Source organism: Octopus bimaculoides, chromosome 1 (assembly GCF_046866305.1).
Source record: "Octopus bimaculoides isolate indiv1 chromosome 1, ASM4686630v1, whole genome shotgun sequence".
Classification (NCBI taxonomy): domain Eukaryota; kingdom Metazoa; phylum Mollusca; class Cephalopoda; order Octopoda; family Octopodidae; genus Octopus; species Octopus bimaculoides.
The window spans coordinates 99,757,393-99,769,892 of NC_142928.1; the positions used below are offsets into that span (position 1 = coordinate 99,757,393).

Consider the following 12,500-nt stretch of genomic DNA (forward strand, 5'->3'; position numbering starts at 1 on the left):
TTTCAAATCATGCTGCATTTCACAGGAACTTTTGGTCCTCCAACGTCGTCTATGTATATAAGTTGTCCTACCTGTTTTTGGTTGTAAATTTTCGTTTGGAAAAAATCGACTCGTATGCTGGAAAATACGGTAATCATGCAGTGAGAAAGTAATACACACACACACACACACGCACGCACGCACACACACACACACACACACACACACACACACACACACACACACACACACACACACACAAGAATAAAATGACTTGTGGTATTCAGTTACTGCTCTTTACATTCTGAGTTCAAATCCTGCTTAAGCCAACTTAAACTCTCATATGTTTTCCGGTGAGTGTGAGTCAATAAATGCCTCAGAAATCTATAACAGTGGACTGGCAGAATAATCACGACGTCAAATGAGCTTTCACGCAGTATTTTGTTCTGACTCTTTGCATTCCGCGTTCAAATCCTACCGCAGCCAAATAGGTGGTAGACAGTCCATCGCTTGGTTTGACACCACCACTTGGTCCTTACGTACAATTAACTGAATTCACTCTGTTGCAAGCATTCTGACCAGAATGGTCATGGATCTGTCCTTCTTCATGACAAAGCAATGAAAAAAGAGGAAAAGCCATATAAATCAGAGTTAAGAAATGAACATTTTCATTGAAGTCGAAGTCGCTGGAGCCGCTCGATATGAAACGCCTGCCACACATCCCGGATCAATACGCCAGAGAGTAGCTCATCATTGTTTTCCCAGCACATACATATGTTATTCTCCGAGCACTACACGTAGTATTACCATATATTGACTCTCAGTGCTAAGTCTTGGAGTGATGAGATCGGGATGGTGCACACTGTGGCTGGTAAACTCTTGTTTCCTTTCTCGAATGTTTGTGGTCAACAACTGTAGACGTGCGAAGAGGGTAATGATGTTCATGCTTTTAATCTACGAGCTCTTCTGAACCGTACGCAGCACCCTGGTGTAACATCCAACCAGTGATTTTCCCTGAACTGCAATTGAAGTGTTTCTCACCCATACAGCGAAGATAAAGACGTCGCATGCGGTCTTCCTACTGGGCTCAGATTTTCAGATTTTTTCTCATATCGTGCTGTGCCTTCCTAACAGAGTAATGAACTTAAAAGGCCCACGGAGCTTATATTTTCCTTACATTTACTACAATAAAATAATTTCATTCATCACACTTACTATCTATTTGCATTTCAACGTGGTCATTCGACCTGCTAGAAGTAGCAAGTAAAAAAAAATCTCCCTCAAATCATACCCTCCTGTCAAACAAGAAGGATACGTTGGATAATGTGGTCCTAGGTTCATAATCATAGATAAAATGACGGGATAATGATGGGTGGAATGCTTTTGAACATAAGTCTGTTATATCTGCTTTTGCGAAACCATAGGATTCTTTAAAACCTTGGTTGGGAAACTCTAGCTTATAGAGTGGTGTATATAGAAGCGTATGTCATTATAATCCAATGATATATAGATGTCACAAGATGGCTTTCATTTGACTAGGTGAAACATTCGTGTGTGTGTGTGTGAACAAATGCAGGGATCAATATATGTGTTGATCTGAGACTAAACAACACGTCTGTTTATGACATCAAGTCTGCGGTTGTAAATTTTGATAGATCTATCATTAAATGCCAGTTAATGATGCGATCCAATATTCTAAAGTTTTTTTCTTCAGATCTCTAGAAGCTTAATGAAGTGTTCCACCTCATTTATTTATATATCGATCCCGCATTTGTTCACATCCACACACACACACACACACACACACACACACACACACATTTCACCTTGCCATGTGATAACCACCTTGTGATGAGATATTTGGATATAATCCAATAGAAGGCATACGCTTTTACGACGCATGCGCAACTCCCTAAGTCAATGTTCCTCCGCCACGGTTTTTTGGAATCCTGTGGTTTTGCAAAAGTTAGCTAGGATTTTTGCAGTCCGTAGCTAGCGAATCCTCATGAGTTTGATTGGAGTTCTTCGAAAGGTCACTAAGGATTCCTTAGAAATAGTGATAGTCTAATTATAAGCTAATTTCATGCAAATGCGTTTTTGAATATTTTTTTTTGTTTGATTACATGTTCATAATTATAGTATATCTCTCCAGTGAAAACGCGTGGGAGTACTTGGAGAAGTACTAAGATGCACTAGGGATGATGGGAAAAAGAAAGGCGAGTGCATTAGCCGGTCTTGGATGGCAGTATTATATATCCATATAGATTTAGAGTATGAGGATATGAGGAAATGTTGTAGCAAGAACCGTTGTAATTACAGTGAAGTAACGCGTAGCAACATGCCGTAAAGTGCAGCATTACGCTACAACTCGTAGCAATACGCTGTAACGCGCATTAATGAGCTGAAAGACATAACAATATGCAGTTAGCATAATAGCGAATTTTGTAAATTAAATTAAAATTTTTTGTTTTCTCATTAGCATAACAGGTAATTTTATAAATATTTATAGTTTACCGTGGGGTAATATAGTAATTTTTGTCAACGTAATGCAATTTCATGCATATCAATAGATATTTACCGGTATGCAGATAAGCGAAATAACACATTCTCGTGTGACAGTAAGCGTACTTCTAATGTTTTCTTTTTCTTTCGTTCATAAATTTTACTTATTACATTAATCATACTCATAACAACTGCATCAAATTCCGTTTAGTTCGACTTTGCTTTTCATCCTTTCGAGATCGATAAAATAAGTACTTGTCGGATACCAGCGCCGATGTAATCGACTCGCTCCCTTTCTCCTCAAATTGCCAAAATTTGAAACTATTATAACTACTGAAGTCCCGTTGGGACACGTCTGCTTCAGGATTAAGGGAACTTCTATGTGACCGTTTGACCTGTTAGAAACAACATCCAATCGGTTTTAAACAATACATTTCCGTCTTAATTGAGTAAAGGTAGCATTACATCATATACTCTTAGATAACTCTGAAAGGACGGGTTGGGATGGGAATGTATGGCCAGAGGTCACAGTTAAAATCTTTGTTTTTGCTCCAGAATTCAAACAACAGCAATACTTTTCTGTGCGTCCTTTTATTCGTGCGAAACAAATTGTGAGAAACCGAGGTATGGACTAGATGCTACATTACCACGCTCGATCATATATTACCAAACAGCATGTATTGAGCACTCTTATATTAGTGTATAAATATGTAAACGAACACACTATACATACAGAGCACTAAATGCCCATACATTCATATACATAAACACACACACACACACACACACACACACACACACACACACACACACACACACAATATACATACGCACGTATTCACTTGAAATATGTTTTAATCCTTCTCTTTTCATCACTTAGTCTTTCTTTTCACTCTCCCTGTTACACGCATTCCATTTCCCCCTCTCTCTTTTAATCTTGTCTCTTCCACGTTTATGACCTAATCCCCTTCTCTCTGTCTCTCTCTACCTCTGTCTTTCTCTCTCACTCTCTAATAGTTGCTTTTTACCTTTCATGCTGTACATAAGCTATTTAATTAAGGTTTATGATGTTTGCAATGTTTCAAGTTTGTATAAAAACAAACAAACCAAAAGAAAAAAATCTAAGACAAAAACATAAAGAAATCTAGACTAAAAATAAAGGAAAAGATCCCCAGCACAAAAACATTAATCAAGAACAAAATATCAACTAGAAAAACAAAAACAATAAAAACATGGCCTCCGGCTTCTCGGGGTGTCTGCGTCATACATTGGTCGTTCTAATTGTTAGACCACCAAATCAACCTAATCGTTTTAGTTGCTACAGTCTGGGGGAGTGGTAGGAGTGAGCAATAATAGTAACGATAGCAGTAGCAGTAGCAGTAGCAGTAGTAGTAGCTACAGCAGCAGTGAAAAGATCAAGAACAACTTCAAGACCAACGAGCCAATAAGGATGCCTTTACGTGTCTACTTGTTCTGCTAGAAGTAGTTGCTAAATTTCCCTCAAATCATACCATACAACCCTTAAATAAAGCACAAATTGCACAATGAATAATGTAGATTTAGACTCTAAAATAATGAGATGGCAGATTTGATCAAATTTACGCAAAAAACAGAACAAAACATAAGACAAAAAACATTGACATAGCCAACAACTGCAACAGTTATGATACAGAGAAGAGTAGCAGTGACAAGAACTACAACTAGTAAAAGAATCGTAACAACGAGATAACAGCAAAACGAGATGACAACAATAACAGCAGCAACCTCAAGATATAAATGGTGAGAATAAGGAAAGTATTAAAGGATGGTGAAAGCGGAGTCAACACTAGGCTCCGGCCGTTGCTGTTACTGCTGTTGTTAATGCATATATTTGATACCATAGAAATTAGTCTATCACTCGAGAGAAGGTGATTATAATATCGATATAGTATCGAATGGATCAATATTTAACTGTTTACTAGGAGCAATCATCGTCTCTCTATTTTCCTCTATCAAACCAAATATCATACATAAAGGCAAGGTGTGGTGGAAGGTGAATTTAAACATCCATGCTCCTTTCTTCAGAAAATAATAATAACAATAAAAAATGGAATGCAACAAAATTATCCAATTAAGCGTCTGGAATTTGAAAGACTGAAATTAATCTCAAACTGAACAATTAAAGTATACCCATAGACTATGTAAATGTCAGATGAGAGATCGTCACTAAATGTAACCACTTCGATAAATATTTCCTAAAACACCGGAAGATTACATTCTAGTCTGATTAAACGGATCAATACTTAACTACTTGTTAGGAACACTCACATTATCTCTATCTTTTGCTCTATCTATGAGACACGCCTTATGTTTGTAATTTATCCTGCATACATAAGGAACAGTCTTTTCCTAGACATGTATTAAATACACTCCCGTGTCCTGTTTTTACTTTTCATGTTACCATATGAATTCCTTACAGCTTATTTAGGAACAGTAAAGTTCCTAAATCCATTATCAACTTTTGTAGGTCTTCATAGTCTCAGTCTCAGGATGAAATGATGTTGGCGTGTGTTTACGCCCTCTTTTTATAGTAGGCAGAACCAATGTGATTGGTGTAGATCTTACCTCCGGAATTAGTCAGGTGTTTATTGTTTGTTTCTGACTTGTGTATGGTGTCTGTGTGTTTATTGTAGTTGTGCTCTATTATGAGTATTGATCATTAATCGTTTCTTTTTGTAGGGAATTCGTGGTCTATTAGTTAGTTTGAATACCTGTTTGTTGATAAAAGCCAACAATAGAAATCCAAACAAACTAATAGACCAAGCAATAGAACAATGCAGGAAAAAATACACCGCAACAAATACATCACATACTACACCCATTAAAAATGCACAAACCATACATAATGTTATTATATGAATCAAATGCACACTGAGTATAGACTAGATGAATTCATAGGAAAATATATAAAGAAAACTTAATAAAAACGATAAAACTAGACTTCAGGTGTATATTCAATATATAGATATATGCAAACGCACGCGAGCATTCACGCATTATATATATGTGCGTCTGCGTATGTATGTATGTATGTATGTATGTATGTATGTATGTATGTATGTATGTATGCGAGTGTCCATGTTTATATACATATTACTTATAGCTATGTAAAGTGCTAGGGATTTAGAATATCCTTTTTCCATTTGAAATTTTTGGATTTTGAAAACATCTTATAGGTTTCCTCTTTGTGCTTGCATGCATGTTTGTGGTTGTGTATGTGTTTGTGTAGGACTCTGTGTGTGGGGGGGGGGGCGTGTGCCCGCTATAAATATTTCTGATTCAAGGGATAAGTTATAAACTCGGGTTCGGGATTCGGTAGCGTGAAGCAGATCAGATATTAATTACTTTCCAGGATAGGACGCCAGTCTCAACCGGATGACTACCGATTTTTCGCAGATTTGATGCTCTGTCTTAGTAGTTAACTCAAACAGAATCAATATTATAGTTTTTATTGTATTTGCTTAAACCCTTGTCAGTAATCAGTAAATTAATCAATGTTATAATTATATCGATTTTCAAACGCTTATTTTCCGTTAAGAATATGTTTTAGATTTTAAGCGCAATAAATGGAAATCATTTATCATCTGTGACTGTCTGGTTTTTCCGATAAACATTGATTTTGTACAATTGATAAGGTTGCATCTTTCTGCTAATGCATGCCGGAACCTGTTTACCCATCAGTTAACCATACATTAATTCAAAGAGTTGTTGTTTAGCCCAGGGCAATTTGATTCAATAGATCTATGGCTAAGACATTCCTGTCTTGGGCATCTTTTCTTTTATTCAAGCAGTGTGTTGAGCGACCACCGGTTGATTCTCTGATCCGTTGACTCAATTCATTGATAGTTGTGAATAGAGTTATAGAATCGGTAGACAGTCCATTATTTTCATCCTTCTGCGTTTGGAGCTCAAAATCTCCAAGAATAAGCACCAGTAATATGCTGGAGTCGGTTCGGCCAGCTATACCCCGTTCCTAGTAAAAAAAAAAAAAGAATTATCTTTTCAAACTGTAATTATTTACAAATATATATTTATCTGATTTACAACATGTACTAACAAAGCCGTCTCTGGCAGGCGTGTATAATTTGATAGATTTACACACACTTGCTAAACATTTCCTGCCTTTGACTCAATAGAACACCAAATATGTGACATAGAGAGGGTTGCACCAGCACTCAGCTGGTACTAGCCCTCAGCTGAGCATATTGGATGAACGAGGAATGAAATGACTTTCTCACGGAGTCAAAGCATCGTTCTGTCCAGAAATCGAACCCATAAGCATATAATTGTTAGCACAACACCCCAGCTATTAGGCCACGCGCCTCTCCTAAATTAAACGCTCTCTGTCTGTCTGTCTGTCTGTCTGTCTGTCTCTGTCTGTCTGTCTCTCTCTTTCTTTCTCTCTCTCTCTCTCTCTTTCTTTCTCTCTCTCACTCTCACTCTCTCTCTCTCTCTCTCTCTCTCTCTCTCTCTCTCTCTCTCTCTCTCTTTCTCTTTCATACACACACATATTGATGAATGTGAGCATGCATATGTGTATTTACACCTAATGCATGCATTTTATGAAACGAATTTTGTATGCTTCAGATAATTTTAACTGAGGAGTATGGGTATGTGAGGATATAGAAACAGTACAAGTAGAGTCATTGACTTTATAGATATATTGTCTTATATTATTATTCACTCAGTGCTAGTTGGAGTAAGGGGAGACGATAAACTATGTGAGATGAGATTTTTTTTTCTAACATTATTTATGGCTGCTATCTTATCCTCTTAAATTTGAGATAATTTGAGATGTATGGAGAAAATCCATATCGAACCACTGTGTGATTAGGATTATTAATAAAATAAACAAAAAAAAAAAACGAAAAAAAAACCCAACTAAAAAAGAAAAAGAAATCCATGCTTCAAAGTATATCGGGCGCCATGAGATTTCTCACTTTGAGAATGTCGCTAAAACCGCAGAACATTTATGTCGACTGCTTCCTAACAGGGTCACTAACAATCTAAATAGAAACTAAAATTTCAGTGATATATTTCTGGGAAATAGTTACAAGCTGGATCTGGAGTTTGACGAAAATCCCCTCAGTTCCGTTAAGTTGCTTCGTAGTTTATTTCGTTTTCTAAAAGCGCTTAACCAGTTTGGTTCGGCAACGACTTCAGACATAGGAGAGCGAAGGTTAATGCTTGTTTTTTCCACCCCACTTCTAATTCGGTGGCTGATGATACTAATTAAACGGCTTGTAATTAAGAAGGTTAATTGTTCTGTTGCCCATCAAGAATGCTAAGTGCATATCATTAAGACTGTTTCTATTTAAATATAGTACTGAGAGATCCGATCTAAAATCTGCCCAGAAGCTATATTTGAATGAATAGCTTAACTGAGCTAGACCGACTTTCAGTGTGGAGAAAATATAATATTCAACATTTAAAATAGTGCACACAGAATAACCTAGAGTTTCTTTTAAGAAGACAAGTCATGTTTACTTCCGTTGCAACCAGTTCATTATTATTATTATTATTATTATTATTATTATTATTATTATTATTATTATTATTATTATTCAGTAGTTTTATTTTTATAGCGTGCTTTCACTTCACTACCGAGCGCAGCTCTGTGTGCCTAGGGTATGTGCTGTGGTTTGCTGTGATGCTGTGGTTTGCTGTTATCATTATTATTATTATTATTATTATTATTATTATTATTATTATTATTATTATTATTATTATTATTATCATTATTATATTGGTTTGGCTCAGGTTCGGTCTTATTTCCGGTAGGAATTATGTGGATAGCGGGCTACTACCTGTAACCTTAGGTATCCACAAGTTTTCAGCAGTATTTCAAGTGCTTAGAACCCTCCTAATAATCCTTGCTGTCCCTAAGAGACAAACTTTTTGTAAGAGTTCTACTGGGCATTCTATTTCAATCTCCTTCAGCCATTTGTTGATCTCTAGTCGTTCCTGCGGATTTCTCTTGATTGGTTTATCTGTCGCTGGGCAGATGCTTGAAAACCTCCTTTTTCATCCCATATTCTCTTCATGAAACCTCTTTTATTTGGCTCACTTCCCAGCCAACATTCTATTATTATTTTGCTTACATCTCTTTTCCCATTTCCTTCTTTTTCTTTTGCACTTTGGACTGCGATTTTGGTCCTGATGAATAGCTTGATGACGACCTTCTGGAGCTTGATCAGATACTCCCTGCCTGCCGTGCGCGACACTTTCACTGTCAACATTTCCAGTCCCGTTAGCGGAGTTGTGGTTATTATTTAATTTTGACATCGCTCATTTAGAAGTGGCATTTGTAAGGTTGTGCAATCACCAGTGTATTCATTGTGACACCATCACTAGGTGGGTTGCTAGCAAAGGCTCCGAGAGTCCACACCTGCCCTCGTATACACTGTTTCTAGTGCCAGTACTTATTTCATTGACCCCCAAAAGGATGAAAGGCAAAGTCGACCTCGGCGGAATTTAAACTCAGAACGGGAAGTTAGATGGAAATATCGCTAAGCATTTCGCCAGGCGCGGTAACGATTCTGCCATACTATTACTAATATTATCGTACAACATGCCAACACGAGCGTACAAGACGCCAGCAATGCTGTACATCACACCAGCATGGACACACGACACACCGATGTTGTTATATAACTCTATAACATACTAAGAGTGGCATAAAAATACATCAATGTCACCTTAAAACAATTACATTAGAGCCAATGAAGGAATCTCTGTGTGATTGCTCGCCTATGAGAAATAGTTTTAAATACAGAAAATATTTGATAATATAGACATAGATACACTATCTACGAAGAAAAAAAAATTGCATTAGGACACTTTTGAGGAAAGGTCTGCTGCTCAACTTAGGATTAAACGAGGTTAATACTATCATACAATATTCGGATAGCTTGTAGAGGTTGTCGCATATTGTGAAATGATATCATTGTATACAATTATGTGTGTAATTGGTACGTTATGTAGACATAGATGTGAAGTAGACAATGTGTGAAGTAGGTGTATGCGGGCATGTGCAAACGTGTGTAGGCGCGTGCATGACTGTTACATATACAATAGAGTCTCATATCAAAATATGAAACAATGCAAGCATAAAAAAATGCTTACAAAACAAAATCAGTCAATCGATACACACAGACACTCACATACACATACACATACAGACACATACATAGACGCACAGACAGACAGACAGACACACACACACACATACACACACACTCGTACATGCATGCACACATAGTGTCTGTAAGTGCATAATATATGTTCGTGTTCATTACAGTTACAGTATAGTGTGTAATCGTGTGAGTGAACATGAGCACACATCTATACGAACAAGCACATATGCTCACATATATGTGATGAGTATATATATATATATATATATATATATATATATATATATATATAATCATAAATATACAGGGATTAGCATTGAGTTGCTTCTCCAACATACTGAAAATTTAGAAATAGCAGTCAAAGAACTACTGATTCTAAACTACAAATTTTTCTCTAAATGGATGGCGATATTTGTGGCACACATAGAACAAAAAACCGGAGGGGAAAGCATAAACAAAACAAGTCTTTAGTTGTTTATGCTTTATGCTTTCCCCTCCGGTTTTTTGTTCTATGTGTGCCACAAATATCGCCATCCATTTAGAGAAAAATTTGTAGTTTAGAATCAGTAGTTCTTTGACTGCTATTTCTAAATTTTCAGTATGTTGGAGAAGCAACTCAATTGCTAATCCCTGTATATTTATGATGATAAATGGTTTTACCGATAAAGGTTTTTTCATACTGAACTACTTGGCAAAATTGTTAATTATTAATTCTATTATTAATTGACGATTCCCTGCCCTTATTCTTGTATATATATATATATATATATATATGCATGTATGTATACACACACATACACATACGCATACACACATACACACACGCATACACACATAACTTATATATTTACACACGCTGCAATATGGCCATTGGGAGCTGCTTTTTTGTTGTCGTTTTGTATGGAATTCGTGTTGGGCCTACAAATCGATATCTTAATAAAGGAATAAATACAGAAAACTGAAGCAGTTTCTGCGTACATCGTGTGTCCTTTACAGTGTTTCAGTGGTAGCTACCGATATGTTAGTTATTGGGACATTGTATCCGGCTAAAACTAGGCAAATTTGAACGCCATGTGGCGTTGAGTATATTATTCATCTTTTACCTAAATAAAGGTCAGGTTTAAAAAACTATCACACACAAAAGCAGAAACTAAAAAACTAAAGTAAAGCAGCAGCAACAGCAACAACAACAACAGCAGCAGCAGCAGCAGCAGCACTATTCGTTACAGCAACAAGAGCAACTGCCGTGGGATTGAGCATGCTCTAATATAACGACTCCGTTGCTGGAAAGTACAATTGTATATTTCTTGATTAGTTACAGTGAAATATTTAATTAATGCTTATGCAAGTTAATGAAACAGGAAAGTCGGGTACAATAAAAAAAAAGACTATATATGTAATAACTAAAAAAAAAAAACAAAAAAAAAAACAATAGAAGCACTAATAGTTCCACCGTTGCCACCGCTTCCACTACAAGCAACAGTAACAACTATTCAGAAACCAGAGTTAGTCATAAAAACCTTTCTGTTTTCAGTCTTTGTTTTCTTTTTTGGTCTTTTTTTTTACCCCAATTGTTCTATTGTCATTGTTAATTTTTGATCAACCGGAGAGCGCCAATCTCCCAACCCCCAAACACTAGTTATCCGTCCTTTTCATTTCGAATTTTAAGCATAATGTTGTGTCTACTATGGAAAAGTCGATTACTTTTACTTATGAAGCTACTACAGACGTGCTTCATTCATGTTTTGTGTTCACACTGGAGATCGATGTTTTGGCGAGAGAAATTTAAAGTGGTTTTGTTAGTGAATTCAGTGAAGTACTGCGAAAGAGTACCAATGGAGCGGAAGTGGAAACTGAGTTGTCAGAGTTGGTAAGATAAATGAAAGAAAGGTGAAATAGGTATTAGTAGAATAGAGTGAAAGTGGTGTCAGAATTGATAGAGAAGTTGTGATTGCTGTTGTTGTTGCTATTGTCGTTGTCCTTGATTAACCTTAGATTTGCCCTGAACAAGTAGACCCATGATCAAAAGTGTACCAGTAGTAACCATTTCGTCTCTTTTTTTTCATGCATCGCAAACTCCTGACTACATTACTGAATGTATTCGGTTCTTTAAAAGTCGCTAGGGTGTGATCTGAGGATGATTTTGATACTTTTTCTAACGATCACATAAAATCTCATCAGGATCGAGAAATGAAAACAGAATGAAATTGTATGTGAGAACTGGTAGAACAGAGACTATCAGGATTGTTAAAAGGTAGTGGGGGTATGTGCCAGAACTAGTATAGAGTCTATATAGAATCTAAGTAGAATCGCTATCATAATTGGTAGACTGTAGTAAATGTATGTGTCACAATTGGTATGGAATCTGTGTAGAATCTAAATAGAATCGCTATTATAATTGATAGATAATTATGAAGATGTGTGTTAGAATATATATACAAAATAGAATTTCCAGTTTTAGCTGATAATCTTAAAATAAACTGCAATAAAACACTCCAGTTGGTTTTATCTCTGTATATTTCACTCACTATAAAATATCGGCAGTTTTGGAAATGTTATGTTCTTCGATAGTGTTGGGATCCAACAAGTTCTCATCCAACGATTGCGGAAATCTATTTTTGCAATCGTTAATTTTCCTTCATGTTGAAATTGAACTTAGAATAATCTGATAACTCTCATTAGTCTTTCCAATTGCTAGTCATTAGTCTCTCCTTCTATCTTAAAAGATCTCGATTTTATAGTCGAGCCTTTTTAGAATCTCTAAATTCCTTCATTTATGTAAAGAACCCCTCCGAGTGCACACATAAAATAGGATGTACATTTTTTTAAGGTTTAGTACGAAGA

The 12,500-nt window shown here is 36.3% G+C and overlaps 1 protein-coding gene across 1 annotated transcript in view; it reads left to right on the top strand.

Moving 5' to 3' along the window:
• The window catches only part of LOC106876172 (uncharacterized), a 122,065-nt gene that overhangs the window by 42,299 nt on the left and 67,266 nt on the right, over positions 1–12,500 (top strand). The gene's annotated exons all lie outside the window — the stretch shown is intronic.